This window comes from Passer domesticus, chromosome 4, assembly GCF_036417665.1.
Source record: "Passer domesticus isolate bPasDom1 chromosome 4, bPasDom1.hap1, whole genome shotgun sequence".
Taxonomy (NCBI): domain Eukaryota; kingdom Metazoa; phylum Chordata; class Aves; order Passeriformes; family Passeridae; genus Passer; species Passer domesticus.
The window spans coordinates 18826849-18842578 of record NC_087477.1 but is presented as its reverse complement, the minus strand read 5'-3'; the positions used below and the strand labels follow the sequence as shown (position 1 = coordinate 18842578).

The window sequence follows — 15730 nt, the reverse complement described above, 5'->3', positions numbered from 1 at the left end:
TCAATAGCAAGTCACAATCCCATTATGGAAGTAATGCATTCTGCATAATGCTCACATCTGTCACCCCAAGGAATGAAAGCTGCTTTAAATTGTTAGGCAGAAGCTAGCATCTTGATAATGGCAGCCCTACTTTGCTTCCCAGGGTAATAATTAAACTGACCAAAGTGTTTTGGGGATTTGATGGTCTGCTGAAGATATAAACACGCAGGGGTCTCTGCAAATCATCAGTGAAGTGTTATCCAGCTTCTGCAGTACTCAGCCACCAGCACTGCCAGGAACGCTCATATCAGACTAATTAATTATGAGACCTGTGAAAACACCACCAGCAGGGACCACACGAATGGCTCTCCCTGCAACATGGGACTCCAGCGTGGTGCTTCCACAAAGCTGAACTCACTGCAGCCCTGCGAACAGCACTATGAATACTTGTGGGTTTCTCTTCTTGTTTCTTATAAAAATGTGTGCACTGATCAGTGTCAGCTCTCCGTACATTTTCCATGAAGAACTTTTGTCCTTAAAGTAATAATTAGCTTTGGACGTTTTAAGATGTGCTTGTTGTCTTTCTCTTTGAGGCCTCTCAGAGGCAGCTGATCATTCCTGGAGGTGTTGCACATGACTTCTGTGTTATCAGTCCATCACATTTTGCTGGGCAGGGAAAACACAGATCACAGTGAGGGCGGTGTGCATTTTCCTTGAACGGAATAACTTAAAATTGTGCGGAGAATAGATAGGCAAATAGCAGAGCTACTCTGTGATCAAGAAGAAGTGCACTGTGAAAGTCTATCTTGGTTTTGAAGAAATCATTGCCTATGGTGTTAAGAGATCAGGTTTTGCCTGCCCAAAGCAGATGTGTGTTTTCTGAGGACAGGAGAACAAAGAAGGAGGGCAAAGCTACACTTTTAGAACTGTCTCACGTATTCCTTAACCACATAATAATGGTCTGTTCCATACATCTCCACTTGCAGAAAGAGGCAAGGCATGTGCTGGAGATGGAGCTGAAGGACTGGGGATGCTGACAAGCCAGGTGCTGATCCTTGAGCTCTGTTGTCTACAGCAGCAGGTAAAAAAAAATGCAGTTCTCTTTTATTGTGCAATACCCCAATGTAGACAGAAAGTTTGAGGAAAAAAAACTCTCCCTGACAATGAGGACGTGGATCTTGACCCCCTTTTCCCCTCAGTGCTCTCTGACCCTGGTTTAGTATTATGAGTACTTTTCTACAAAAGTGATAACTCTGTGAGGAAGAAATAAATCAAACCACTAGGACTTCTCCTAGCAGGGGGAGAAACAGGCATAATGGCATGTCCTGCATTGTGGTCTGTCACTGATGGTGTCATTGGAAGTTTTTATTCGAAAAGCTGTGTGGGGAGAATGAAAACTCCAGCAAACAGCTTGCCTGATACTTTAAAGCATACAGTGAACAAATCTCTGACCAGTAAAAAGTGTTTCTGAGCTCTCACATGGTGTGGCTTGTTTGTCTTAGGGTCTAGAAATGCCAAATCATCAAGTCTGATACTTAACACTCTCCACATCAGCAAAATAGACTTTTAGTCTGGGATGGATTTTTTTATGAGCAGTTTATAATCCATATCAAAATAAGGATTTATAAAGGAAGTGCTGACACAAATTTAGAACAGGATCCAATAAAAACCTATGACTTCTGGTGTGCAGAAAGGTGCAGAAGGTCACAACCCTTGTCTAAAGCCCCCCACCCCCAAAAAACAAACAAAAAATTTGTCTGATTGGAATGTACATAGGTTTTTTTTTTGGTGCCAAAGCCAAGCAAAAGAGGGAATAATTGAATTTGGCCCCTAATAGCAGCAATGCAAATGTGTTCCTCTGTGTGTTTTACAACCTTTTCTTGTATAATAAGTGACATGATATTACATTCTGGAGTGCAAGAAACAGTTTTTGGATACACAATATTGAGAAGTAAGATTTTATGGGTTAAGTTAGAGTGAATGACAGAAGGGCGAGAAAAACCAATTTATTTCACGTTATCTGGACTCAAAAAACCCCAGAAATTGGGAACTTGCTGTTTTTTCAACCAAACACAATCTGTAGCAATGGTGCTGTGTGGCAGGAAATTATCTGAAATAATGAACTGGTCAAGTACTCTAAAACTGATACCCTTCTCATCAGCATCCAAAATATGAAAGCTGCCAAAAAATTCTAATTGCAGTTTACTCTGTCCAAATTATTTTATTACTTGCCAAGAAGGGCTTTGAAATATTTGGCAGAGTCTTCTACCAGGAGAAAAATGAAACAAAAGGGAATTAAGTGGAACACAATAACGAAATATCCCTGCCCCCTTGAAAAATAGCAGGTTTGGGGGTTTAGCCCTTTCATGAAGAGCTGATAACTCTATAACCCAAACTAAGTAACAAATCAGAAATAATTTATCAAGGACAAACAAATTGGACTCAGCTAAAAAGCCTTCCAAACTTAAAGGTGTTTCTTGTTAGAGCAGCTGCTTTAATACTGTGATAGTCACAAGGTGTGTTGATACTAAACATCAAATAAAAAGAATCTTGCCATGCATTTACCTTGGTGCACAGCTATGATCCATGAAGTAATGTACAGAAATGTCACTGACCAAGCCAAATCTGAATTAAGCAGTCATGACATAACTAAAGAAGAGCTTCAGGAGAGTTCCACGAACTTGCTTTGCAGCCCCAGGCAACAAAGACCACAGCCCTTGTCTTTTTGTAAGAACAGTGAGTTAAATTGTTTTTCATCTGGGATTAGCCCACGTATAAATAACATCCATTTTTTTTCCTTTTTTTTTAATTTTTAATTCAAGGATTCAAGGCTTTATTTGCTGTACTTTTTCTTTTTGATACAATAAGGTATTCTGAAAATAACGTTCAGGGTTTCATACCTGTTGAGCCCTTGGTGTTGTATTCAGGGAACACCTTTGACCACAGCACGACAGCTCCAAGGTGTTGTTTCAGTAAGGTGATATTTGACATCATTACTGCCTGTGCTTCTCACTTTCCAAATAAAATCCACGCCAGGCTTGAGCTGTGCAGATGCATTCCAGTTCTTGTAGGGTGTCACCTGCCTGAGCTCTGCTGCCTTGGCCACAGCCCTGCCTTGTCTTCCACCCCCTCCAATACCCCGTGCCCTGTCAGGGCTGACAGAGGGAAGCACAAAGTGTTTCTGGCTATGGCACTCGTGTGCCAGTGAGGGCACTCCTGCAGGAGGAGGGAGCAATGCTCCCTTCACCTTTGCAGCTCCCAGGGGAGGCCAGAGGGCCAGGAACTGATTAGAGGAGCCAGGTCAGAGATTTGTGAACCCTGAATTTGGCAGGCAAATGGAGGAGGAATGGATTTTGCAGTATTGTGTTTTAAGATGCGTTTATTTATAACTATGAAAGCTGCAGACATATTGTGTTACTGCATCAGGATCTTGAGCAGATGTTTAGATTTTACAGAGAAGGATGTATGGAGACATTTTCAGTTTTTATTTAATTTTAAAAAGGTTCATTGTTACCTTTAGTTTGACATACTGACACCTACAGGGAGACAATCTGCTTCAGTATGCCAGATTGCTTGAATATGAATATTTTTCTTTATTAGGCTTTTTTCCCTGAACAGGCTGATTGAGGTAAATTAATTGTCTCCTGCCATGACACCAGAACAAATATGTGTTGTTTGCAACGAAGATTGAATGGAAACAGTAGAGGAAACACATAGTGTAAGACTTCTCAGACTTTTCCATAATGTGATCATATCTTAACAGAAGGATTATGTAACTGATCAGTTTGTTTGTTTCATAGTTGCTTGACTATCTCTAGTTTCCATACATATTTACATAGCAGACTTGATGAAGCCAGACAAATTGGTATTTGGAAAAACTGCATTATAGGGAAGGAATGATGTTATCTTACTTTTCTAGCAGTATGATTTATTAGGTTTTTTTTTTGGGGGGGGTTGTTTTTTGGTGGGTTTTTTTGTGGATTTTTTTGGTGTGGTTTTTTTTTTTTGTTTGTTTTGCTTCGTTTTGGGTTTTGTTTTGTTATTTTTAAATGAGAAGGTCATATCAGTGATGACATTGTCCCTATGAAACACTGTGGGTCAGTGAAATCTGCCAGCCTCCACACTGCAAAGCACATGCACAGGGAACATCTATCTGTGTGTTTTAGTCCAGCTCAGGACTTCTGAAGACAATCTACCAGTTGTCCACACTTACCTTGTTTTGATGTGCATTGGCGAAAGGTCTCGGTGAACAAGATTCCTTTCCAGTGAAACTGTGCTGGAAGGTGCACTCCAGCACTGCAGCTAATGCACTCCAGCTGCTAAAGGGCTTTCAGGCCATGGAACCTGACTGCTCCAAAGAAGTTTAACAAAAAACCAGCCTGACAAAAATATCTGCAAGACTCGTAGTCCTACCCCTCAGGAGCTTAGTGTGTGGACTTTGGGTGCTCAACAGCAAATTTTTACCTTGAGAAGTCTTTCTGTTGGTTGCATGTGCTGATCCTTGGAAAAAGTTGCTTTTAGAGAGCTCCAGTTTCAACTTTGAGAATTGTTTTGAGAATATTTCTACTCAGAGTTTGGCATCTGTTTTGCCTTTTTTCCTAATGTGATTTTGGATGATTAAGAAGCTTGAAGCTGTCCTGAAGAAGAAAATCAATCTTAAGGAAAATCCATCAGTTTTATCTATCTTTATTTTGCCAGTGGCTCGCAAGACACAAGAAATTTATATTAATCTGTAGAAGAATATAAAATCAAAGTTACTCTGTTCTCCAGTAAACATTTTTTTATATTTTTTGGTGGAATCTGATCTAAGACATATAAGTACACCTTGATTAGATATTGCTCAGAGATAAAAACTCTAGACACTGGAATAGTGCTTCCAAGTACTGGAACAATGCAAACTTCCATTGAACTTCATGAGATGCCACACAGGAACAGGAGCCTGCACAGGCAGATCCTACTGTAAGGTCTGGTCCTAAAATTCTCAAGAGGCTGAGTCAGAGGGTGTGGGTGAGCAGCCAGGCAAAAATATATGTCCTTCCCTCTAGGCCTATGTCACAGACTGTAATCACTGCTGCTCATGTCACAATGCAAAGGAATCACTTTTCTGTGCTTGTGGTGCTTGTTATTCTTTCTAAAATAAAATATGGTACCTGTTTCCAAGCCTCCATGCACCATATTGGCTTTCTTTTGCTGGAGTCAAATAAATGAGAAAATATTCAGGATAGTAAATTAAATGTCTTGAGAACTGAGATCCCTTTAAATATTTTTTCTAATTTCTCTCCATTCTGGCACAGGGCAGATGTGCTGGTAAGTCCAACAAAAACATGGAATATACAAATATTATTTAACATAAGTCATGTGGGTCCCAAATTCCCAACAAGATGCATCAGACATAATAGTTAGCACTTTATATCCTTACAATGGAAAATAGCAAAAGCTTTAAAGCTGAGATTATCCTAAATAATGATTATTCAAGCTCTTTAGCTCTCTATCTTCAGAGGAACTTGTAGATCTTGTTGCTTCTGGAAGTGAGTACGTTGTGTTTTAGTAGTATCAGTATGGAATTAGGAGTCTCAGAGCAGGTATCTGAGACAAAAATACCTTTTTTTTTTCCTTCTAAAATTTGCCAGTTACAATTTTGGAATAGCGCTATGACTTCTTTTGTTCAAATTCTGTTCAACTACATTTAAAGAATCTACACTTCTAGTCATGGGAATAATTTGGTTTTAGCGAGCAGTTGGCTTGAGTTGTTACTCAAGGAGTTTTTATATGAAAATATAAAGCATCTAGTTTATTATAAATGTAAAGTCCAAATGATTTATAGCCAGTGTCTAAAAGATGATTTAAGACTTTTTGATTCCTTACCAATTCTGGGATTGTTTGGCAGGTAGTCAAGTCTCTGATTAAAATTTGAACAATCCATATTTTAGCCTATACCTCTCTGTATATACCCTAGTGAGAATGGAAAGACCACTGAAGGTAGGAAATTGTCAGGAGAGGTCTTGTCCTCAGCCCTCCTGAAGGAAGCAAATGGAAAAAGAGAAGGCATCCCTGGTTGCTTTTTGCAAGCTTTTCAAGCTGTAAAGTAAGAGCATGGTCTTGACTCAGCTGCTTCTGTTGGGGTAGCTCCTGGAATTCCCTTCAACATCTTCTCTGTCCATTTATTTGGGTTTCCTAAAGGCAGTTCATCCCAGGTGCTGTCACCCTGTGTGGGAGATCAGCTCTCTCAACAAGAAATTAAGAAATTTGAGATTTATGTCTCAGCAATAACATTCAGTTCACTGAACAGGACAAAGGAAATGTGTGTGATGCTGAATATTTGGTACTACAGAACCAAATATCAGGGCCATTGTAGTTGTATGTATGTTCCATATGCGTGTATTTTAGTATGCATTTATGTATATGTAGTGTATATATATAGATATAAATATATATATATATATATATATATATATGTGTGTGTATGTATCACAGGCACTTAGCCTGTTCTTTGTTATCTTTGTTAATTGTCCTTTCTGTGCACTGGGTTTATTGAACACTGGGGTGTTTTTTGCAATTAGTACTGGTTATTGTGAGAGACAGCACCTTAACCTGGCGTTTGGTCCATCACAACATTTTGGATAGACCCAAGAAACTAAGAAACATCTCATGGAAACAGGTGCTATGAATATTACAGATATATTTGGGCTGATAGGGAACTGCCAAGTTTCTTATTTTCTTTTGTCAAGCTCCCCATATCAGAAAGAGTTTTAAATGTCAGAATTGTAGGGCTCACTTTTTGCACGTGAAACCGTATATTGAGAAGAAATTTGATGTAACTGCAGATCAGTGAAAATATGTGATTTGGGTCTAGAATGACAGAAGAGCTTGAATCTAAATTTAGGCAAAACAAAGTAATGTTTCAAGAAAGACAAAGAAAAGAGGAAGAATACAATGGATATGCCAGTTTCTTGTGAAACCAATAAAAATTATTCATTCTTAGATAGCATTTAAAATTCTTCAATTAAGTAATTAGAGCTTTCCCTTGCCTTTATACTAGCTGGGACTAGTCTGGATAGATGTACTTTATACCCTGTGAAGCTAATCACCCCATCTCGACAAGGCAACACTTATCCTATTTTTAAAGTTTTGTTTGCATAACACCTCTGAAGAGATGTTGATGTAATATTGGTTGCACTCTATGCCAGAACTGTGGAATCATTTCCAGTCCTTCCCTTCCCATCTTTTTCTCATGCCTAGATTCCTGTTTGGAAGAAAAATGTTACCCCATTTATACATACATATAAATCTATAGCCCTGAAAAAATTTAGTGACTCTATGTGTAATGTCCATTTTTATCCTTCATGGATAATAAGTGGAAATCCTTTGGGTGTGTGTTGTGTGTGTGAATGCTTTGGACTATTGCTTACCACTTCAGAATAGTTCCTCGCTCATTTTCTCTAGCCAACTACTTGTAGATCTTTGCAGATTTTAGAGCTAAAAAAAGCCTGCAAGACTGTAAACATGTTCAGTCATGTGGGAATCTATCAATCTAGTACATCTTGGAAATGCAAACCATATTTTGAAGGAAAATGATAAATGAGAAGACAGTATGAAGCTAAACCTAAGATTGCACTTGAGGTTTGCTTAGTCCTTTCTTGGCAAGCATTTAGATCTTTTCTTCTGGTGTTCCAAATCTATGGTGCCAGCTGTGTGACTCCTTCTTTCCCATGTTGTATATTCCCCCTGTAGGCTGGCACTCTTTGTTGAGAAAATCAGGAGAACCAAAAGGGGTGAGAGGGAGTTATTGACTTGTCTGCTGATGGCAAGATAGAATTTTTATGCGTGTCTGCCCAGTTTCAGAAATGCCTGCTTGGAAATAGAAGGGTGGATAAGAAGTGGTAAAGAAAAGTTCACACTTCATGGGGAACATTTTAGGCCATTTCCTCTGGAAAACACAAGTTACACAATCAATCATGCAGTGTCTCCTTCTCATTCTTTCTTTCTTCCTGAATCTCTCTACTTCACTTTAGTTTCTTTGCTCATTTCATTATTAGGCACTTTTACAGGAAACAGGATTTATGGTCTCCTTTTGCTAATAAATGTTAAGGAATATGACTTAAACTGGAGAATACACAGCAGGAGATGATGAGCTCTTAATAAACAAATATCCTGTTTTCATGCAAATATTCTTAGTAACGCAAACAAAACAAAGCAGAGGAGGAAAGGCAGCCAAAGTGTTATACAAGCTGTGTTGTAATTAAGTAGGAAGGGTTTCAGAATTTTCCAGAGGGCAAGAAGAGTTTCAAGTTATCCTTCAGACTTTTCCAACTCATTCTTTCAGATGGTTTCAACCCTTTATGTTGGATGGAGGGTTGGAAAAGGAGAACTGGGATGTTGACAAGTAACCTGAGAACTTCACAAAGTTCTCAGTGCCTTGTCTTGTTCCATATCTTCTCCTCAGTGAGAAACTCTGACCTTAGAACTTGGCAGACTATAGTACTTGAGGATCTTGGAGTTTTAAAGAAGTTTCTAAAGTCATGTTATTGTCCTCATTCTGTTGAAAATACCATCTTCCTCCACAGCCAGAAACAAAGAGTATCTGCAAAGAGTATTGACTGAGGTAATTTGCCTTAACACTGTGTTTAACATTGATCCATATTAACCTGCTGGAATGAAACCTAAAAGCTTTACTGATGGTGTAATAGTGGCATGCAGTCTGGGGAGTGATTAATGAGCAAGGAAAATCTAGATCATCTGGTCATCTGGTTGCAGCAAATAGTGTGTCTGAATATGGCCAAATACCTCTTACATCCACTAGCCAAGAGGACAGCTCTAATTACAGGAGAAGGGTCTCCAACTTGGAAAGAGTAAATAAAGAATTGGGAATCCAAATGGATAATACCTGATTGCTACCTTCTGGACTACAGCTGTGGCCAAAAAAGCTGATATGATCCATACACAAATAAGCAAAGAAATCCAGGGTCTTGATGCAGTGTCTATTGGGTTTTAGTGTGCCCCAATACCATGAATTCAAGTTGAGTGGTCAAAAGCTGATCACAAAACAAATGTCAGGAAATCTGTGTTATATATTTATGTTTATACTGTTTTTCCTGTCTATGACAAGCTTAAAGTGTATTTCAGACTGTGCTGATGCGTGCTTCTAAGGTGAACAAAACTTGAAAATTTGGGTTACTGCTGTAGCAAAGAAAGTTGTCAGAAGATCCAGTGACTGCATGTTGATACCTGGATAAATTTAGATTAGAAAGGAAATGGACAGTTTTAGTCACCATTGGAGAAATTTTCTAAAAGCTATTGCGGAGCTTCTCACACTGCTAATTTTTTACATCAGGATTGTGCCCTTTTACAAAAGGGAACTGGAATATGCACATTCATCCAAAGTGTATTTTTTGTTCTTTGGATTAGCTGCACCAAAGACAAAAATTAGTGCTACTTTTTGCACACTTTGAATCCAGAATGCTTTGACACAGACTTTGGGCCCAGATTAATTTCTGAATTTTAGTGGCTGGTCCATGTCTTGTTTGTGGCTCAAACCAAAGCTTAACTCATGAACATGCTTGAATTTCAGAAACAGCCATTTATATGTCCAAAAATTTGCAGCTGGCTACAAACTTTCTATTGTGTTGAAACAATATCTGGCTTCAGATATCTTTAAATATGGGCAAAGTCTGGATTTAAACTTCACGGCTTCAAAGCTTCTGCTTTTGCTGTGTTACCCTCATGGGATTGCAGGCATATACCATGAGTACTGATTTATAAATGCCACATAGTTACTGTCTTTGGCAAAATATAAGGTCTTCTATTTGCTGAAATGATGCAATTTAAACATTTTAAATGTTTATCAGTTTATTATCTCCAAAACGTCTGGACCATCTTTGGAAAGAACATAGGACAGACTCACTGATATTTTTATATCATCACAACATCATCATCCTTCTTTTACTAGCTTCCATTTATACTCAGAGAAGGAACTAGATCTAAAAATAATAATTTCTTGGAAGTTTATGTTTGCAGCTGAACTAAATTTGCTTCAGTCAATAGTGTGGTGAGAACAACACCAAGAGGAACTTTGTGGTATGGTCAAGGTAATTGTTGTTGGAGCAGGAATGTTCAGAGGCTTGAAGCTGAGGTACAAACTCAACTAGTCTGGAACATGGAAAATGGATGAACAGCCATCCTGACAGACACATGCACAGATTCTCCACCCTTGTTTGGGCACTCCTTCCCATAAAATTTGTCATATTTCTAATATTAAGAAAAAAATCATTGCTTGACTATTCTTTGTCTCAAGAAAACAGCTGAGACTAATGGAGGCTAGGCGAACAAGCCCAGGTCCCTAAAACTGAGGGCCAGTATAAATGGAGATGTTTGGTTTAGATAATTTTCAAATACCATCTACTGTGTAGGTCCCCTGGCTGCAGGTGCCATGGCCTCAGAAAGCTTTAGACCTCATGGTAGAAGACAGAATGTCACTACTGCAGTCTTCTCTGGTGTCCTCTTGCCATTTAAGTGATAATCAATGTTTGCCTCATTAACCTACTGATTTGCCTCATTAACCTACTGATAGGCATTTTATCCTGAGTTCTTGAAGTGGAGGTTGATACTTGAAAAAAGTTTCTTACACCATCAGGTACTAATGGCTATTAAAAAACTGATTGGAAACATTATTTTGGAAGTTTTGAATTTATCAAAGTACACTGAACTCTAAAGTTTCAAGACGTGGTAACTTGGGAAAAGGTTCCTTTTTGCAATCTAGGCCATGATAATTTGATACATACCCTTTAAATTTGGATTAAGAATCCTCATACTAACACCTTCTTTGCTTTCACTTTTTAAAGCCATAAAATCTATTTAACTCCTCTTATCCCATTTTTTTTTCTTGCAGAAAAGAAATACAAATGCATGATGTATTTCATGATATAGTCCTGATGATTTTACTTTCTTATTGATGTACATTGATTTGTATTTTATAACCCCATTTAAAGGATCAGTATTGTTTCCTCTGTGGTATGAGAAAACACTGAATTTTGATTGCCAGATACCACAGTATGTCCAGTAGAAAAATGTTGCCACACAGCACATTCAACTTTGCTCCCTTCCCTATTGGACTGGAAAATATTTTAATGACTTCAGTTTTCAAATACTGCCAGGACAACTATGGGCATTGTATGCTTTCAAAAATTCAAATAAAACATATAATTTCAAGTTAACCCAAATTTTAGTCATATAAACATTTGATTAGGAATGAATAAAACCTTAAACAAGAATGAAAAAATGAATATAAATGAATATAAAGCATCTGTTACACAGTTTATGTAACTTGATCTGTGGTAGATTTAAGTTCTATGCTGAGGTTTATATAAAATTGCATGTCTGATTTAAAGGGACATTATGCATTTTAAAATTCCTGTATTAATAGAGCTTGTAAGTGCCAGGTGCCAGGGATTGTTAATTTTTCACTTCAGTGTGTTCCCTCAGTTCTCCTCCATATTAGTGTTCAACTTGCTTGTGTCGTGGAAGATCTTTGCCCATGGCTGGTGTGTTGTGCTTTGCACTTATGTAACTCATCTAAAATATTTAAAATAAGGTTTTTTATTTATTTTTTTTTTAAATTTCAGATCAGCAGCTTAAGCAGATTCAAATTTCCTTAAGCCGAACTTAATGAACTGTTGGATTTTTTTTCCACAAGTACTTCTACCAGAAAAGTTGCATTTGGTATTTGTTTCCTCTCCTTTCAAAAATGGATTTCCCTTCCGGTAACTTGGAAATACGCTCCAGAATGCTTTGTCCAAATATATGAAATTTGGCCCTCAGAAAATGCATTCCAGTGTAATTTTTGTGTGGCAGTTTTTGTCATTTGGTATAATGGCTTCTGGACCCACACTTGGAACCCAAGACTGATCTCCATGTCAGCAGTGGAAAGTGTACATAACTCTCTTCAAAACAGACGAAGATCTAAACTGGCCCTTTGGTGAAAAAGTTGCCTGTTTTGGAGATCATTATTTTTTCAGGGTTGCGAGGTATTCTGCAAACATTTAATTTCTGCTTAGGGAATCTGTAATAATCTTGATGTTTTGCTTGATCTGCTTTCTCTAAGAATTGTTGTACTGACTCCCTGGAGCCCATTCAAATGCTTTTAAGCACTACTTTTTCAAGCTTTTTCTTGTTAAGATGATGATGGTCCTGCGTGGTTGCAAGGGTGATGTGAGGGCTGATGTTCAGGACAAAACATTTTGAGTATGTTTTGATTCAATGTGTCTAATATCCCCCTCTCTTCATCTTGCTTTTCGACGGTGTCAAAAACTCCCCTATTATTTGAAATCTCATTATATGATGTTGCTGTTTGCTGAATGGTATGTTACTCTCAAGGCCACCCCAGTGTGCTCTTATCCCATGTCTTGATTGAAGCTAAATATTTTTGGAGAAAGTGAAGGAAACACACCTGCAGAAACAAATTCCTTAAATTTTTGGAGTCTTTTATTCTATTTTTCAGCATTAGTTTTTGTGCCCTCAAACACACCAAAATGTTTCTACCATGCACTCTTTATTATTCTGTTAGCTCCTCTGGTATCCCTGACTCCATTTCACCCCCAGAATGAACACAGTTGTTAATCTTTGAGTAATTGTCCTTCCTTCCTCATTGATATTCTCAGTGAGTTTTCTGGCACTAAATTAAAATTTCTCATTCTCCCCTTTGGAGGCTCCATCTGCTTGTTTGTTTCTCTTTTCAAACCAACCTCTTCCTTTGCTCCCTCACTGTGTGGACATAGGCAATACATTTAAAATCTTCTCTTACTAGAGCATTTCCAGAAGGATGCTGGTATTCTCTTCCTGTAGAAATACTTATTTTTGAAAGCACATCTCCAATACCTGTATGAAACCATTGAATATTGGGCACAGATGACAGCAGCCAATGTTTCCTTTCTTACTGAGTGTTATTAATAAAAATAGAAAGTCTTGATGTCGTATTTGTGCATTGTATCTGCAGTTATTTAATTGGTTTTGAATACTGATGGATGTTCTGATATCTTGTGTCTGCTAAAGCGAATGTGGAGAAGAAAGAGGGAAAGGCAATAAGGAGTAATTGTTTTTGTATGAGAATGATCAAATCTATACAGCCCTGCACACGATTCAGGAAACAGGAGGGTAAAGGCATATAAACTGACAAGTGTGATGGAGAAGGGAGCAAAAGAGGCAAAAAAGATTGCTTTCTAGTATAAGAAAGAAAGCTCACAATGCAACTGGCCAGCAGCAGGCTGAAAACCATCCACAGGGAGCAGCTTCAGACAAAGGAGTATTCTGGCCTGGGACATGGTGGATACTTAAAATTGACTTGGCTTTGAAAGGTAATCAAGTAAACCCATTGAAGAGAAAGAAAGACTGCTCTGGTTGGATTGTGGTCAGGAAGATCTTGTTTCTCACCACTGGAGATTGTGAGTGCATTGGGGAAAATACCACGTCATGCTCCTCAGATATCTGCTCGTGGCTACAGGAGGACACAAGATGCTGGGTTGGAATCGAGAATTAGTTTCACCCAATTCATGTATTGCCCAAGGAAATTTACTTCTCTTGATACCTCAGCTGCTGAATTTTAAAATATTCAAGTAGCCTAAGCCCAGTTTTGCCAGAAGGCTCTAACTTATGTAATTCCCATTGTCTGCAAGGTCTTATGCCACCTTGTGGTTTATGCTCCTTATATTGGTTGTTCCTGAAGGGATGTATCAACATTTCTTTGCCTTCCCTTCTCTGCTCCCACGTGTTTCCACTGGGTAATTTCTCCTGCCTGTTGTATCTGTTTCCATCCTTGGTATCTGGCCAAGCAGGCTCAGTTGCACTCCTGATTTCTCTTTAAAAATATCTTCACTCCTCAGTCTCTAGCTGGTCTTCATCCTCCCACTTCCAAACTGTGCATCCAGTCACATCTTTCCTCCTTCAGACTTAAGCCAAAGTGTCACAGAGGATAAAAAGTGTCATTACAAGTTCTCCTTTTTAATTGCAGGAAATGTTTTGCTCAGCTGCATGTTCCAGTGAGCTGAGGAGTCTTCAGGGAAATTAGCAGTTCAATTTCAATTTCCAGGTCTTGTTGGACTTGCTTAAATAGACTGTTATTTTTTTAAGGATTCTGGGTGGGCCAAGTATAGGCAAATCTTTACAGGTGTAGTTGAAAGGCTATCCTTGACACAGAACAACTTTCCTGTCAAATGGAAAGCTTTGTTTCACAACCAATTTAATAAGCAAAGCTTATTAATTTTTTTTTTCCAGCAGGAGAAAAAAATCCCATGTTTTCCCCTCTCTGTTCCTTAGAAACAGGTAAATGGTTTTGGCTGAATCTTCCAAAAGTTTTGTGAAACAGGTCCTCTGCTTTGGGAATAATCAGTGCCTAAAAGTCACATTTGGCAGAGTCAAGTGAGAAACGTTGTTGCAGGAAGTACTGAGTTTCTTTAACATTCAGCAGAGCTTCAAGTCTCAGAAGCAGTGTATTTCCCAGAGCAATGTAATGTCTGGAGCATTTCTGAAATTCTGGGTGTAGCTTTGAAATTAGATAGAGCTCTAGTAAACTGATTCTTTAGATACCTGGTTTGTTGGTAGAGTCTACCTTGAAAATGTTAATGACATGAAGGTGTCAGACATTTGTATTTCTGGACATTTGTCAGCAGAGTGCTCGAAACCCCAAACCCAACATTGGTTGCATGCAGAGATTGCACAGGAGGGTTAATCAGTAGACCAAAATAAAGTTGTTAGATTTTTCCTTCTATTCTGCTATGAATCATGTCCTTATGTCAATTAAAACCATCTGTGCATGTCCATTTTCAAATGATTTATAGACTTGCATCCTCTTCTCAAACATTCCAAAGAATCTTAACCTGGTATGTAGATGTTCTTCATTTCTCCATAACTGGAAAAAAATATACTGAATTAACTAAGTACGGCACATTGATCCCAAGGATCTCGTGTGGTAGAAAATAATGAGAGCCAGTTGTGAAATCATGTGATACTGTGGTTTAGACTTATAGATGGAACAGTGGCAAGGCCTTTAGCTGAGGTTGCCTGAGTGTGATACAAGAGTGATGGGAGCTTATCAGGCATCCTACAGAAATCTCTTTTTTTTTCCCTGAAGAACTGATACAAAGCCATTTTCTTGAACCCTAGCATTTGTGAAAAAAAAAAAAGAAATTTCTTAGGGAAAATGAAGGGTGCAATCCATCAATTCTTACAGTTTGTCTCTGTGCTGTGTAGAATGGAACAGATATCCTTGACACAGGGCTGGCAACGGCTTTGAGAACGTGTCTGTTTTGAGCAGGAGAATGTATTAGGTTTGCAGGGCAGGGTTTTGGGGTGGCTTCTGTGGGGAACTGCTGGAGGCTTTCCCTGTATCTGATGGAGGAAATGCCAGCTGGCTCCAAGAAACACCTGCCAAGGTTGAGCCCACCAGTGGCGGTGGTAGCACCTCTGGGATAACAGATCCAAAAAGGGGCAATAGACCTCTCAAAAACAACTTCAGCCAGGGAGAGGAGTGGGAATATGTGAGAGGAACAACTCTGCAGTCACCAAGGCTGGTGCAGAAGGTTTCCAGGTGTCAGAGCTGAGATTCCCCCTGTGGTGCAGGCCATGGTGATGCAGCTGTGCCCCCGCAGCCCGTGGAATAGCAAAGAGCCACCTGCAGCCTGTGAAGGACTCCATGTGGGAGCAGGTAGATGCCTGAAAGAGGCTGTGACCCTCAACCTGTTTTGTTTGGTGGGATTTCTTTGTG

The 15730-nt window shown here is 38.8% G+C and overlaps 1 long non-coding RNA gene across 1 annotated transcript in view; it reads left to right on the top strand.

Annotated features, from left to right (window-relative positions):
• The window catches only part of LOC135298658 (uncharacterized), a 501452-nt gene that overhangs the window by 385572 nt on the left and 100150 nt on the right, over window positions 1–15730 (top strand). Inside the window, exon 25 of the long non-coding RNA XR_010360690.1 lies at window positions 966–1060. This is a non-coding gene — a long non-coding RNA (uncharacterized LOC135298658). The remainder of the gene's footprint in view (window positions 1–965; window positions 1061–15730) is intronic.